At 45.1% G+C, this 15,650-nt stretch overlaps 1 pseudogene; it reads left to right on the top strand.

The window, feature by feature from the left end:
• Window positions 1-10,410: 10,410 nt before the first annotated feature.
• Window positions 10,411-14,788, top strand: LOC124650267 (annotated as a pseudogene).
• The last annotated feature ends 862 nt before the right edge of the window (window positions 14,789-15,650 follow it).

Genomic DNA, 15,650 nt, shown 5'->3' with positions numbered 1-15,650 from the left:
TCTACCAGTGCATCTACATTCAACACCTCCCATCTTGCGTCTCACCGGCCGAAACTGCCCGCCAAGAGAAACGATGTCATACCATATGATTGGTCCGACTGGAAGGAAAAACATCCATATGTGAATCTGAATTTCCCAAATCATTGTTATGCATCTCCACTCCAGGTTTTCAGCTTTCCTTTTATTTTTATTTTTGGAAAGTCATTGCTGTAGGAAATTCTATAAACCCAGAAGCATTGACAAACTCAACAAGAATAGGCAAATTATGTCCCGCACAAATAAGACACTCTATCTTATTATACATTTATTTATAGAGTGGTGTCACGTCCAGGACTTTTGTTACTCCCTCCGTCCTAGTTTGTAAGTCACAATTTTTGAATATTTTGGCCCAAGGTACTAGCTATTGAGTCTCATTTTCTCTCTCTCTCATTGGTGCATGCAGCCACTTTCTCTCCCTCATTGGTGCATGCATTTTTTTTTATCTCCCTCATTGGTGCATGCAACCTCTTTCTCTCCCTCATTAAATAAAACTAGTTGAATGCCCGTGCGTTGCTACGGTCACATAAATTATTTTGTCATCATACATACTATTATGTCTTTGTGTTATGTCATCTAGCATAGTGCATGTCGTTTTATTCAACATATCAATGCAATCTTTGATACCGTTGCGCCACCCATTTGGGTCATCTCCCTGACCCGTCTCGCACTGATCATAATAAATTGCCAAATTTCTTTTCACCTTTTTTCTACTCTTGCCTTGGCCATATTATATATCCTCTTACTCTACACCATGACATTATGTCATCATGTGTGTGTATTAGTATGTGACTTTAAAAAAAATCTACACCAAGATTGGCATTGAAGATTGTCCTCTTACTCTTCACCAAGATTGTTGGGTGAAGATTGACCAGAAATGTTGATGGTCCTCTTACTCTACATCGAGATCGACATTGAAAATTGAGCATAAAAAATGAGGAAAAATACAGAATATTGGGTAGGGAATCAATCATGATGAACACTAATGGACACATATTGGAAAAATCTACGGCCTGAAAACAGTCCTCAATTTTAGCCTTGATGATTTGAAAGTTATCATATTTCTAGTTAATTGCTATAATCTTTTACATAGTAGTTAACAAGAAATATCACCGAGTTGTATTGCTCGTGGAACACGGAGCAGGTGAGGCTTGCTACTCGTTGGTGTAGGAAGCTTCAGACCATCCAAACCATACTTGTCGTATACAAGTTAGATTAGTGTAAGAATCTACCTTCCAGCCCTCAAATGAATATGAATTAAATTAGGACAAAATTATAGGAAGTAGTAGCTCACGCAAGAAGGTACAACCAGAAGCACTTCGCCTTTCGATTCCACCGGTACCACATAGTAAATACACCAAAAATAATATTCTTTTGAACCTAAAATCAAAGAAAGTGATCAGTAATCGTGAAGCTGAAACACAACCTCTGATATCCACGGTGGCACAACACAAATCATGAGGTATCCCAATATACATGCATTCGAATGCATGATTTACCTGATGGATACAAACAATGTTGATTTTCTCATTAACTGGTATAATCGCTTACATATTTCTCTACCGGGTAAGCGGTTGATGCCTATACAGATAGGATACTATACAGATCTTCGATTATTTATGCATCTGATCGTCCAACTCAAGCAGCGTTGCGGCACGACCAAATCCACACACAACGCTGATGTAGTTAAAGCGGCTGCCGCCAAGCATCGGTGACAAGATCCGGTAAGGATTCATGACTACGATGTCGAGGCAATTCAATGATTCACATACATGATGACTGACAGTCTGTACTTAGGCCCATGTTGACAACAGCGAAAGACAAAATTGTGATACAAATATGTACATTTATATGAGAGAAGCGACATGAACCATAAAGCATGAAAGAGTCGGCGGCGGCTTGGCACACCGTCTGAGTTGTATTTCCTTACCGCTCCTTGTCGGCGGTGTGATGCAGCAGCAGGAAGATGCCACAATGTGTCACAGGCACACCTCTAGGGATCACCCGTCCATGTGGATGCAATATATCGTATTTCATCATATACCAGTCAAATGCTAGGCGAAAGAAAAAATATGTATAAGATTTAGAGCTACCTAAAATCAGGCATCATGCACTTTGAGATTGAGAGCGCCCCGCGTGGTTCATTAGAGTTGGTCCACGCTAATAGGATTTTGGACCATGTCTTATATAGAAATTTTCCGATCCATAACTTCCCAATTTGCGAGCGAGATAAAATAGAAATGCATGCTGCGGGAGAATATTTCTTTCCTTTTACGTCATAGAATAAAAGGCTGAGATGTTAATTACAGGTGATTTTTTAGCGCTAATAATTAAGATTTTTTATAACGGGCAAGAGATTATGGGAAACCTTAATTTTTTTGGCAAGTATTTTAATGCTTGTGCAGATTTGATTGCTATCACGCCTGAGATTGTTTCCTCATTATATAAAGGACGAGAGATTGTGGGAAACGTTAATTTTTTTGGCAAGTATTTTAATTCTTATGCAAATTTGATTGATATCGTTTGAGATTGTTTCCTAATTAGATCTGACGAAAGCATAGACCGTGAGATTGATTGGATGGCCAGGATATTTTCAATGACGACCACCAAAGTGCGTTGAGTGTCAAACGACCAACTCCCATTTAATAGTAAAGATTATGCCTTAGAGGTGGGGGTTATGGGACAAATAATTTTTGGAAATATGTCTTACACTCTAGGACGGAGGGAGTATTATACTATAAAAATGGTAGGACATTTATAGAATGGTAGCACACTTTTAGAATGCTATGCTATAAAAATCTGTCACCAAGATTGGATTGGAAGAATGGCTCAAAAATGAATTTCCAGGACTTTTGTACCCTTTTTGCTTGAAGTAAAACGTACATGAGGTTACACCCTTCCAGGAGACAGCTCAATCAAAACAAAATACAGAAGTGGTTCACAAGTGGTACTCATGTACGTACATCAAACATTAAGGGTCCTTGGTTGTAAATACAAAGAGAATATTTTGTTCAGCTGAGCAAATTACAGAAATGATTATGATTATGTTCTCTAGATCTGATAAGCTGCATATTTTATAATCTAAAAAAGCTCTAAATTGTTAGAAACCATCGATGGAAGGCCATGCGGCCCTGCCGGCTGCCGCTTGGGGGGAAGAGATGGTAGGGAAGCTCTTTTTTCATAGTAGGCGCCGACATGTTGGTTAGCACAGCGAGAGCGCGTGCTGCCAACCCGGGCTCGAATCCTCGGATTGATGGGTGTTAGTAGAGCTTTCTTCTATAAAGCTAAGTCAGTCAGGGCTCCTGGTTGGTCTCATTTTTTAGCTTCCAATCTGAATCGGCTTTTCTTTTTGGAGAATCTGAGTGTTTGTTTGCTTTCCAATGCTTAATTTGATGAGCATAAATGACGCCATGGTTTCGCATTGAAAACGTTTTATAAAGCCAGACTGACTGGCCGCCGCCTCTCTCTCGTTATCGCTCGTCCTCATCTGCTTTGTAGCCTCCCCGGGCCCGCAGCAGCCAACTCCTGTACCGCACGAAGCTCTCCTTCAAGCCAACGCCTCCCCACCATGTCATTGCCATCATACTTGCACGTCCAAATTCGTTTTATCCTTTCCTTCCTCATGCCACCAGCATGAAATTTCTCTTTTAATCCGCTCCCGCAAGCCCAGTCAGCAATTACTTCCATGTAGTTGGCTGCTTGTTATTCCAATTCAGCTCTTTGTAAAATGAAAATCTCACGCATATAAACTGGTGCCGGTCGGTTTATACGAGCGAGGTGGTACTATTCCAAAGCTAAAATATTGCATCTTCTCTGCTTCCTAATATGTACATGCTGGTAAAGTTAAAGAAAGCAGCCTAGCCAGTCTACGGCCCATTACAGAGACTAACAATAATGAGAAGGAAAGCCCATTACCAACCGAAAGATCGGTCAAGGAACGGAACGGGGCAGATTTGCATCCATTGATTCCAGGCGTGAACAACCGAACCGGTACCTGGGGCAAATAAATTTTGGTAGGAAATTTGTTGCTAAGGGAAAACATATATGATACAATGGAGAAAATAGTCCTCCCTTATTTTTTTAAGAGATGATCCCTTAGCTAAGGGAATATAATCTTCTCTCTTTTCATTCTCTCTCCAACTAAGCAAAGATTTAATGTGGCATCTCTAAGAAATTCTCGGAACAACTGCTCCAGAGTATCCAATCGTGTTGAGCTACATAATGTCCGTAAGATGATTCCGTAGGTGTAGCATTACTGGTTGGATTCCTCAACTTTATTGGACACTTTAAGTAGTACTACTATCAGAAGAACGGACGGCGTGCGTGCATACACACGTTCCGCCGATTGCTTACTTCCAGCACAATACATAATTAGTGCCGACGAGCAATCCCGAGAGTAGCGCTGGAGATGTAGTGATTGATTAACTAGCCACATTGTAAGGTCGAGAAATACGACATGTGTTGATGGATTTCCTTTTTTTTTTCCTTCTCCCCTACCAAAGGTCAAAAGAAAAGGCAATCGATCATAGATGATGGGTTGATTAGAAATTACAAGTGTGGAGATGCTGCTTCGTTTCTTCCCGATAAAAGTTCGATGGAGGTGCGATGATAATCAGGTACTGGCCGCCGATCGATGAACGGTTCAGATACCAAGTCGTGGATGGCCTGCATCTCTCATCGAAACACCTACGGCGGTCGGCGGCAGGATCGGAGGTGGCGGTGCGGGATTCTCGAAGCTGGGGTCAATAGGTACGTACGCTGCTGTTGAGACTTGTGAGACACTTGAGAAAGCGACCGATGAGTGAGCCATCTCTCATCGAAACACCTACAGCGGCGTCTGACCCGAAGGTTGGAGAACTGTACATGCGACGTCGTTCCTGGACAGGCCTAACTAGCTACTCCTGCCTGCGACATAGAATATCTGCATACGCATCGAGCACCTACGTGTGCGGTGTATGGTTGCCGAGGACTATTCTGGCCACTAAAACGGTAATACCCATCACCACACCACATGCGACATGCTATTCAAATAACATGGACATAAAAGTGTTTGGTAGCCAGCCTCGTATGATTTCCTTTTTCGAAAAGCCAGTCAGTGATGCCAAGATAAAAGAAAAAGTTACAGTACGATGTTGCACGGTTGTAAGATTACATATAGATTTTTTCAGGATTTCTGAAACCTAAAAATATGATATATTCTTAAAATTTTGAAAATAAGGGCTCCTCGTACTTAGCCTCCATTTATCCTCACTCTTCTAAGCACTCATTATAAAATCTTAATTAATATGAAGCATCTATAAACCTACTAAAACGTTTTCTACCGTGTCTCAAATTAGTGCCTCTACATTTATAAATGTGACTCCACATGATTATAATACAATTTAATAGAGGGAATTGTAAACTACTCCTAACTCATAGAAAAGTGTGTCACAACAAGCATTTGTGATTATAGCTTCATCCTCGCGGCAAAGATACCATTCTCAATGTCGGGGAAAACACCTTGATCATATATTTCTCCTTTCGGACTTTTTTCTCATTTTTTGGAAGTTCGTATGATTCGATGAAATTAAAATAGCAGAAGTCCATTTCTTATAAAAGTAGGTGTATAATATAGCATAGGTTGTTCCCAAAATTATATTTTTTCAGCTGATGAATTATGATAGTTCATATAAATGGTTAAGTTTTATTAACAACGTTTGAAAGTTCATTCAGATTTTTTGAATGTTCGCATATAAATAGTTGAAACTATATTTCACATGTTTTTGGAAAATCTCGATAAACGGTAGAAAGTTCATCGTGGCTCTTTTTAAACGTTCAAACCATCGTTTTGAAGGTACTTCCAACAACATGCTTTAGACTATTCTTCCCAAAAGGGAAAGTATGAAGGAGTGTCGTTCCAACATTGTATTTTGCGTTGTCAGAAAGTGACTATTGGCTTGTTGACTAGAATGTAACCGCCAAATAGCTCCCCTATCCACATCCCGAGCACGAGTTTTACCATGTTTCATGGCATGTCAATCTGACGCAGATTTCTGAAGTGCAACTTTCTTGATTTACTTCTCCTTTCGAACTTTCTTTTTCATTTTTTTAAAAGTTTGTATGATTCGGTGAAATTAAAATAGCAGAAGTCCAATCCTTATGAAAGTAGGTGTATTATATCGTAAAATGTAGTTCCCAAATTTCTAAAATTTTCACCTGAACTATGATAGTTCATAAAAATGATTACATTTAATTAAGAATGTTATAAATTTCATTCATAGTTTTTGAATGTTCACATATAGATAGTGAAAACTACATTTCACACTTTTCTGAAAGTCCAAATAAACAACAGAAAGTTCACTGCAACTTCTTTTTAAAGTTCATACCTCCGTTTTGAAGGTACTTCGAACAACATGCTTTAGACTATTCTTCCAAAAAGCGAAAGTAGGAGGTAGGATCATTCCGACATTGGTTATTGTGTAGTCCGAAAGTGAGCGTTGGCTCATTGGTAGCAGGTAAGCGCCAAATAGCTCCTCTACTCCCATCCCCTACATGGTTTCACCATATTTCATGGCATACATCAATTGAAACACAGCTTTCTAAAGCGTGACAAAATATTATGAAACCGCACAACATAAATCACAAAGCACCGAATCAATGGGCGAAAATTGTATAGTAAATACCACATAGAATCGCTGCAACTTCCCCCTTCCACTGCGTGCCACCTCTCCATTCGAGTTATATCGGTTTTCTCTTCCATGAGGTGGTGAGGATACCACCACAAAATTAATAATCATGAGATGTGTTGCATCAGTAAAATGTATTGGCAATTTTTTTTTGTTTTGAACATAGAGTTCGATGGCGGAGTTGCATGCAATTCTCTTTTATGCACAAGAACACATAATTTTGTTTAACAAGACAATGAAATGCACTTTCTTATTAATTAAAAAAAAAACTCGCGTACGAGTTTCCCCTAGTGCATTTATTTAAAAAAATCATGATAACTCTGTTATGCACATTTAGATTCAAAAGTATTTACAATAGTATCCTTGTGTATCAGTTTTAATTTGGATCCTAACCTCCACTGATCCCATCATTCTACAAAATTCAAAAACTATATTTACAAAGTTTCAGATAATTCTGAAAACAGTATCCTGGACACAATCAATTATGTATCTTACAAGCAGGCGAAATCGCGATGTGAAACTATTTATATCGTGGGCTACAAAAAAACCTGATAAATTTTGGAGATTTGAAAATATACATACTTAAGATCCACAATTCTATCATCTTTTTGTAGCTCAGAATACACAATATTTGAAACTGATAGTTTACATGTTTGTGGGTACATTATTTCCTACGTCCATATTTCTGAATTATTTGAACTTGTATATATCATTTTCGATTTTTTTAGAAAAACAGTATATCTAAAGCTAGCAAGCATAAAATCTCCACTCTTTTAAGAACTAGCTAGCTAAGAGAACATAATTTTACAATCCTCAAAACTGCATGAAACAATAACAAAATGTGATCTACCCATGAACAAGAACATCACATAAAGTTCTACAAAACTAATAAAGGAGAAAGTTTCCATTTCATTTTGTTGCGAGTATCCAAGACAATGAAATGTCATTCATGAAGTAAGTGAGCCCAAATCACTTGGTTGTGAAAGTAGATGTACAACCTAGCCACTCAGGTTTAAATCTTCACAAAATCAGATTTGTGTTCTTATTAATTCAAAAAAAAGTCGTCATACGAGTTTCCCCTACTGCATTTCTTAAAAAAAACATTTCCATGATAACTCTCTTATGCACATTTAGATTCAAAAATATACACAATAGTATCCTTGTGTATCAGTTTTTATAACCAAAACGTGTCTTTGGATTGTAAGCACCAGTGATCCCATCGTTCTAGAAAATTCAAAAACATACTTACAAGTTTCAAATAATTTTGAAAAATATATCCTAGGCACAATCAATGATGCATCTTACAAGCATGCGAAAATCGCAATGTTAAGTTATTTGTGGGCTACACAAAGATCTGATAAAATTTGGAGATTTGAAAATATGCATACTCAAGATCCACACTTCTATCATCTTTGTGTAGCTCAGAATACACAATATTTGAAACTGATAGTTTACAGGTTTGCGGGTACATCATTGTCCACGTCCATATTTTTTGAATTATTTTAAGTTGTATATGTTATTTTCGATTTTCTTTAGAATAACAGTACGTCTAAAGCTAGCAACCATACAATCTCCACTCTTTTGAAAACTAGCTAAGAGAACGTGATTTTACAATGGAAAACGCTTTATATCAGGCGGAGGCTCCGCGTAGTCGCAACCTCCAGCTCCTGCATACGACGCGTGTCCGCGGGCCCCACAGCACCGCTATCTCTCTCCCTTATCTTCTTCCTCCGTATCGTCTTAATTCCCCAATTTTCTTGCATCGAGAGCCATCCTTTCCTGCGGCTGCGGCCAGCGCTCGACGCCTACCCTCCACCTCCACGCGATCTAACACAGCCTCCACCTCTGCCAACATGAGCGGCGCCTTCTCTACCGCTTCTCCCCCATCTTGCAGTAGGTACTCTGAGCTTCGACCACGGCCTTTCGCGCGTGCTCTTCTCGGACCTACCTCGCCGGCGTTGCAGGAGGTAGCGAGGGCGGAGGTTGTCTTCGGTGCTGCAAGGACCTGTAGCCTCTCTTCCACCCCTTCAAACCGGTGCTGCAAGGACCTGTAGCCGGCGTTGCAGGAGGGAGCGAGGCGGATCCACGGCGGTCGTCCTTGCTACAGCAAGGGGAGACGGCCCCACGGCGGTGCTGCAAGGCCAGGCCGCCGGTGCTGCTACAGAAGGCCGGCGCTGCTTCGAGTGGCTGCTGTAGTTGCTGCAAGGGGAGGCGGCACTGGTGCGAACCACGAGCCTCGACAGTGGCGGCGGAGCTGCATATGCTCTGTGGAGGTGCTGCATACGCTGTGGGATAGAGCTGCAATTTCCGGTCACCGGAGCTGCAGAGGGCTGGAGGTGGAGCTGCAAACCTCTACGGCCGGAGCTACAAAGGATGGCTGCCGGAGCTGCAGAGGGGTGGAGGTGGAGCTGCAAACCTCTACGGCCGGAGCTACAAAGGATGGCTGCAGGCCAATAGTGGCTGCTGCAAGCGAGCGCCAACGATGCTGGTGATGACGGGGGCGAAGATGCTGCGGGTGAGGGCGGTGGTGCGGCCAGCCGGGGCGGCGGTGCAGCCGGGGAGGCGGTGCTGCCGGCGATGCTGCCATAGGTGGACGACGGCGCTTCCATCGCTGGGAGGTGTTGCTGCAAGGAGGACAAGCAGATGCTGGAAGGAGAGGCGGCGGTGCTTTCGGCCGGAGTTGACACGTTGCCGGCGAGGCGCTCGCCGGACTTTTTTCTTCATGTGTCGGGAGAATGGTCTGGCGCGTTGTCTCCACTGGGTGATTTTGTTTTGTTTCCTACTTTTGTTCCTATGCCGCTGTGCGGGGAAGAGATTAGGAGAAGAGCGGTATGTACAAGGTTGTGGTCCCGGAGGACACGTGTCGTGTGGGGGAATCGGAGGTTCGGGGAAAATTAACCTCCGGAGGATCCTCAGCGCTGTCCTTTTACAATCCTAATAACTGCATAAAACAAATAACAGAATGTTATCTACCCATGAACAAGAACATCACCGAAAGTTCTACACAAACAATAAGGGAGAAAGTTCGAGAAATGCAATTTTGATCTCAGGTGCATATGCTCCTGGTACAGAGAAAAACATTTTAAAATATCACAAAAAATACGAACACAAATTTCACGTGTATATGTCAACAATCCATATGTGTATGCCAAGTTTCGCGCAAAACCGGTTGGTTTGGTGTCCTGTGTAAAAATGACAAGCAAAACGTCTTGTGAAGAGCTTATATTTAGCACCAAATTTTAACTTTTTTACACATGACACAAAAAGTATCGATTTTTCGAGAAACGACTTTGCAAACACATAGAACATCAAGATGTATCCGTAACATTTTTTATCGGATTTTTTTGACATTATATAATATGTTGAAATTTAATTTTAAAAACCAGGTGCATGTGCTCCCGGGAGCAAAAACAGCATGTCCAGAAAGTTCCCATTTCATTTTATTCACTCAACCTAGAAGATTTTGTCACGGGTATCCAAGACGAACAAAGTCAGCGTGACGGGTATGAATCGCCACCTCTTCACATGCAGCCGACGAAAAGCAGAGTATTTTCTTCTCTATCACGAGCCGCCTGCGCCGCTTGCTTCCCTTTCTGCTCTCCACGGCACGCGTCGCCGTCGCATCGGCTTTACGACTATCTTCTTGGCTGCTTAATTTGAACTGCCGCCAGCCTTCGCGGGAACTACGACACCAAGAACGCAGAAGAAACATGGCGGCGGCGGACATGGCGGCGGTGAAGACGTCCTCCAACGGGATGTGGCAGGGCGACGACCCGCTCCACTTCGCCTTCCCGCTCCTCATCCTCCAAACACTCCTCATCCTGCTCCTCAGCCGCATCCTCGCCTTCCTCCTCCGCCCGCTCCGGCAGCCCAAGGTGATCGCCGAGATCGTCGCCGGCATCCTCCTCGGCCCCTCCGCGCTCGGCCGCAACAAGGCCTACCTCCGCGCGCTCTTCCCTCCCTGGAGCGCGCCGATCCTCGAGTCCGTCGCCAGCCTCGGCCTCCTCTTCTTCCTCTTCCTCGTCGGCCTCGAGCTCGACCTCCGCTCCGTGCGCCGCAGCGGCCGCCGCGCCTTCGCCATCGCCGCCGCCGGCATCTCCCTCCCGTTCGTCTGCGGCGTCGGCGTCTCCTTCGTCATCCGCCGCGCCATCCCGGGCGCCGACGAGGCCGGCTACGCGCCCTTCCTCGTCTTCATGGGCGTCGCGCTCTCCATCACCGCCTTCCCCGTCCTGGCGCGCATCCTCGCCGAGCTCAAGCTCCTCACCACCTCCATCGGCGAGACGGCGCTGGCCGCGGCCGCGTTCAACGACGTGGCGGCCTGGGTCCTGCTGGCGCTCGCCGTCGCCATCTCGGGCAGCGGCGACGACCGCCGCAGCCCGGTCACCTCCCTCTGGGTGCTCCTCTCGGGGGCGGCCTTCGTGGCCGTCTGGATGCTCGCCGTGCGGCCGCTCATGTCGTGGGTGGCGCGGCGGTCGGACGCGGGCGGCGGCGGGGACGCCGTCTGGGTGGCCGCCACCCTCGCCGGCGTCCTGGCCTCTGGGCTCGGCACCGACATGATCGGCATCCACGCCATCTTCGGCGCCTTCGTCTTCGGCCTCACCGTGCCCAAGGACGGCGCCTTCGCCGGCCGCGTGACCGAGCGGGTGGAGGACCTGGTGTCGGAGCTGCTTTTACCGCTATACTTCGCGTCCAGCGGGCTGAAGACGGACGTCGCCACCATCCGCGGCGGCGGCGCGCTGGCCATGCTGGCGCTCGTCATCGGGACCGCCTGCGCGGGCAAGATCGTGGCAACCTTCGCGGTGGCCATGGCGTGCGGGATGGGGGCCAAGGAGGCCATCGTGCTCGGCGTGCTCATGAACACCAAGGGCCTCGTCGAGCTCATCGTCCTCAACATCGGCAGAGAACGCAAGGTGCGTACACACATAACCGCACACCGTATGCTAGCATGCTATACGGTGCCGAATACACGCCTTTTTGCTTATATTTCACGTTTTTTCGTTGTTGTTTTGCTTGCGTATTGGTTTTAAACTTTTAATACGTCCGTGATGTACGTGTATACGTGTACTCGATTGCGTATAACTATATGTACGTGTACATGGGTACATGTGAAGTGAGCCAAAAGAAGAGCTCCCGTGAGGACAAAACCAGGAGTCTCACCTGCTAGCCTATAGCTATAGCTGCTGCTTCATGTGGCTTCGGCATTCCCTTCGGCATACTCCGTTGGGTGTCACTTGAAACATGGGATCATCTCGTTCCTTTCTAGATTCTGCTCTGCCATGGCAGCTTGTGAGTGATCGACTAGGTAGCTAGGTTCTTTTCTTTTCTTTTAAGCCAACAAAGTTAGTGGTAACACATGAACCTTCTCTCTAAAACATGATGATGCAACTCCAACTTGCATAGGGAACTGGGAATCACATGCATGGAGTATATATACTCCAAAGCCCAAAATTACACGTGTGGTTTCCCGTGGCTCAAAAGTAAGGACTACTTTGATTCATAGGATAGAAAAAATATCAAAATAAAAACATAATAATATTAGAGATGTTATGTCTAGTTAAATCCTACGAGAGGAGAAGTTTTTTTTAATTGTACCAAAGGAATCTTTCATGACGTATGATTTTTTTTCATAGGATTTGCACTACATGATTTTTATAAGATTAGTTTCTATGAAATATGTTTATATGAATAAAACAACTAGCATAGAATTTTTTTCCACAGAATCAAAATCATACACTATTCTATGCAAATCCTACGAATTATTACATGTATTTATTTTGATCAGTTTAGATCGGGTTGTTGATAGAAAATCTGTCGTGCCCTTGTTTGTCTGGGTTGAGAGGCAAACCTAGTGTGTCGACGCATATTGTTCCTTCCCAGCATGATGAAGGTCGATAGAACAATCTCACATGGCCGCTATGTCCAAGTTAATCTTCCATGAGGATGACATGTGGGGTTCCATTGTGACGTGTTGGGCGTCTAGATGTCCACGAGGCTCATGCACTGCGTCGATCTTGCATCATGCACTATGCTGGCTGTCCACAAGATGTCTACGACATGCATGCAATGCATGATGCGTTTTGGCTCCATGCAAGTCAAACAAGCACTCAATCTCAAGTCAAACATGCAGATTCCATCATGTTTCAGAAGTAAAATACACAAATTCCTAGATCATTTTTTTTGTTGCAGTCCACTCTTCTGGCATACTAAAGTGTATCTAGGCGTATATTAAGTGCCCCAATTTCATTTACTACTAACCTCCGTCTATAAAAGGATGTCTCAACTTAGGACAAATTTGAATGTATTTAGATACTAAAATGGGTCTAGACACATTCAAATTTTGACAAAGTTGAGACATCTATTTGTAGATAAGATGTACTCCTAGACGTATTTTAATTCAGTGTATAGATATATTTTTATTTAGATAACCCTGCATCAATAAAATTAAATTAGAGGTAATAGCAGTATTAATTTCGACAAATTAGTTCCACTTACGCTTTGAAAGTCTCGACTCGTCCTTGAATTACCTTCGCAGTGCACATTTAGATCATGCATTTCCATGGAACAATACTTTCACATTTTTCTACTGTATAGTTGTCTATTTTTTTTACTGTAATACAAATAGATGACCATATTTATGCTTTGAAGATCATGCTAATGTACCATGCTAATAGCTTTTCTTAGTGGACACGTATGAAGATCCATTTATTTTATACCAGTGCAGGAATTTTACATTAGTAGTTCTCTCAAAATTTGTGTATATGTGTATGGATTTGCACGAATAGTCGCAAAACTTTCACATTCGTACGAACGTTCAGGCTTCCGATTTTTGTTGGTTGCAGGTGCTGAACGAGGAGACGTTCGCGATCCTAGTGCTCATGGCGCTGGTGACCACCTTCATCACCACGCCGATGGTCATGGCCATCTACAAGCCGGCGCGAGCGGCCGGCCGCCGGCGCCTGCACCCGCGCAAGCTCCACGGTCCAACCACCTCCGCGCCCTCCTCCCCGTCATCCTCCGCCGCCGCCAATGCCAAGGAGCTGCGCGTGCTGGCCTGCATCCACGGCGGCCACGACGTGCCGGCGCTCATTAATTTGATCGAGACCATCCGCGGGCACACGCAGCCGCGCCGCCTCGTCAAGCTCTACATCCTCCGCATGGTGGAACTCACTGAGCGCACCTCCTCCATTCTCATGGCCCGCGCCGCCCGCCGCAACGGCCTCCCCTTCCTCCGTCCGTCTCGTCGCGGCGGCGGCGACGACCAGATCGATGTGGCCTTCGGCACCTACGCCCAGCTCGGGCACGTCCAGGTCCGCCCCATGACCGCCGTCTCCGCGCTCCACACCATGCACGAAGACGTCGAAGCGGTCGCCGAGGACAAGCGTGTCTCCCTCATTATCGTGCCGTTCCACAAGCGCCAGCACGCCGGGCACGGCGACGAGGTCGAGAACCTCGGCCCGGAGTGGCGGGCTGTGAACCGAAGAATCCTGCGCGAGGCGCCATGCTCCGTCGCCGTCCTCGTCGACAGGGGATTCGGCGGCGGCGAGCAGGTCAGCTCGGAGCAGGTCGCGCACGGCGTGTGCATCGTGTTCTTCGGCGGGCCGGACGATCGGGAGGCGCTCGAGCTTGCCGGGAGGATGGCGGAGCACCCTGGCGTGCAGGTCACGGTGGTACGCTTCCTCGACGGCAAGGCCGGCCGCGAGGAGCACTCCGAGGTCACGTTGCGGCCGTCCGAGGCAAAGAACGTGGAGAAGAGCTACACCTTCGCCACCGCCACCGTTAACGGCCACAGGGAGAAGGTAACAAATAATTGATGACAACTAAAGCCGGCATTGTTGAGCGATGTGCATTGATTTGACGATGGTGCGTGTGTGCAGGAGCTGGACGAGGCGGCTGTGGCAGAGTTCCAGCAGAAGATGGGCGCCATGGTGCGGTTCGAGGAGCGGGTGGTGGCTGGGAACGTGGTGGAGGAGGTGGTGGCCATCGGCAAGAGCCGGGAGTACGGGCTAGTGGTGGTCGGCAAGGGGCGGCTGCCATCGGCGATGGTGGCGGAGCTCGCCGTTCGCCCGGCGGAGCACCCAGAGCTAGGTCCCATCGGGGACGCGCTCGCGTCGGCGGGGCACGGCGTGGCGTCTTCGGTGCTCGTGGTACAGCAGCATGACATGAACGCCGACGAGGTGCCGGTGACCGTCGTCCAGATCGACGGACATGCCCACGACGGCGAGCTCGGGAAGGACGACAACATGGACGTAGATTGAAACGAGACTCCGCAATGTCGCTGACACGTCTGTCACTTTATTTTTCTCAGTAATCGACTAGGATGATGACGACGATGACATGACTTGTGTGTATGTAGTGAATTTGGTGTTGCTACTCTGTAATTTATCGCTCAATAAACAACCCGATGCGCTGAATTTCTTACCAAAGCAATTCCTTTTCTCAACAATTCAGTGAGGGCATAATCAGCATAGAATCGTAATACTTGAATTAAAAAAATGTTTTTATCTTCTTTCTTCTAACCTATCGAACGGATTTTCTTACAAGTTCATTGGAATCATTTTGAGTAGTTAACTTTCTATTTGGAGAATTATTTCTTTTATCATTTCAGTTGTTGCTCTAATCTGAATAATTGAACTGCTTAAGTGCTTCGTTAAACTTGGCAAACTAGTAACTCCGTCCCAAAATCATATTTTATAGTGTGTAGTGTGCACCAATATATATTTTTTGGTCATTTTACTGTACCTTTTTTCAAAGAAAGTTCATTGGTTGCACTTTGAATGACACCAATAATACATGTATTTAGTATTTTGCCATGTTCAATTTGGTACTTAAATGTTCAAATTAATAACCGTGTTTTGATAATTTATTTTTTCTTTTCAGTCTTCATTAGGTTGGTTGCACTTTCAATATATATACATTAGCTGAACATGGAAAACCTCAAATATAGCCCGG

This window comes from Lolium rigidum, chromosome 4, assembly GCF_022539505.1.
Source record: "Lolium rigidum isolate FL_2022 chromosome 4, APGP_CSIRO_Lrig_0.1, whole genome shotgun sequence".
In the NCBI taxonomy this organism is placed as follows: Eukaryota; Viridiplantae; Streptophyta; class Magnoliopsida; order Poales; family Poaceae; genus Lolium; species Lolium rigidum.
This window is presented reverse-complemented; position numbering and strand designations above follow the sequence as displayed.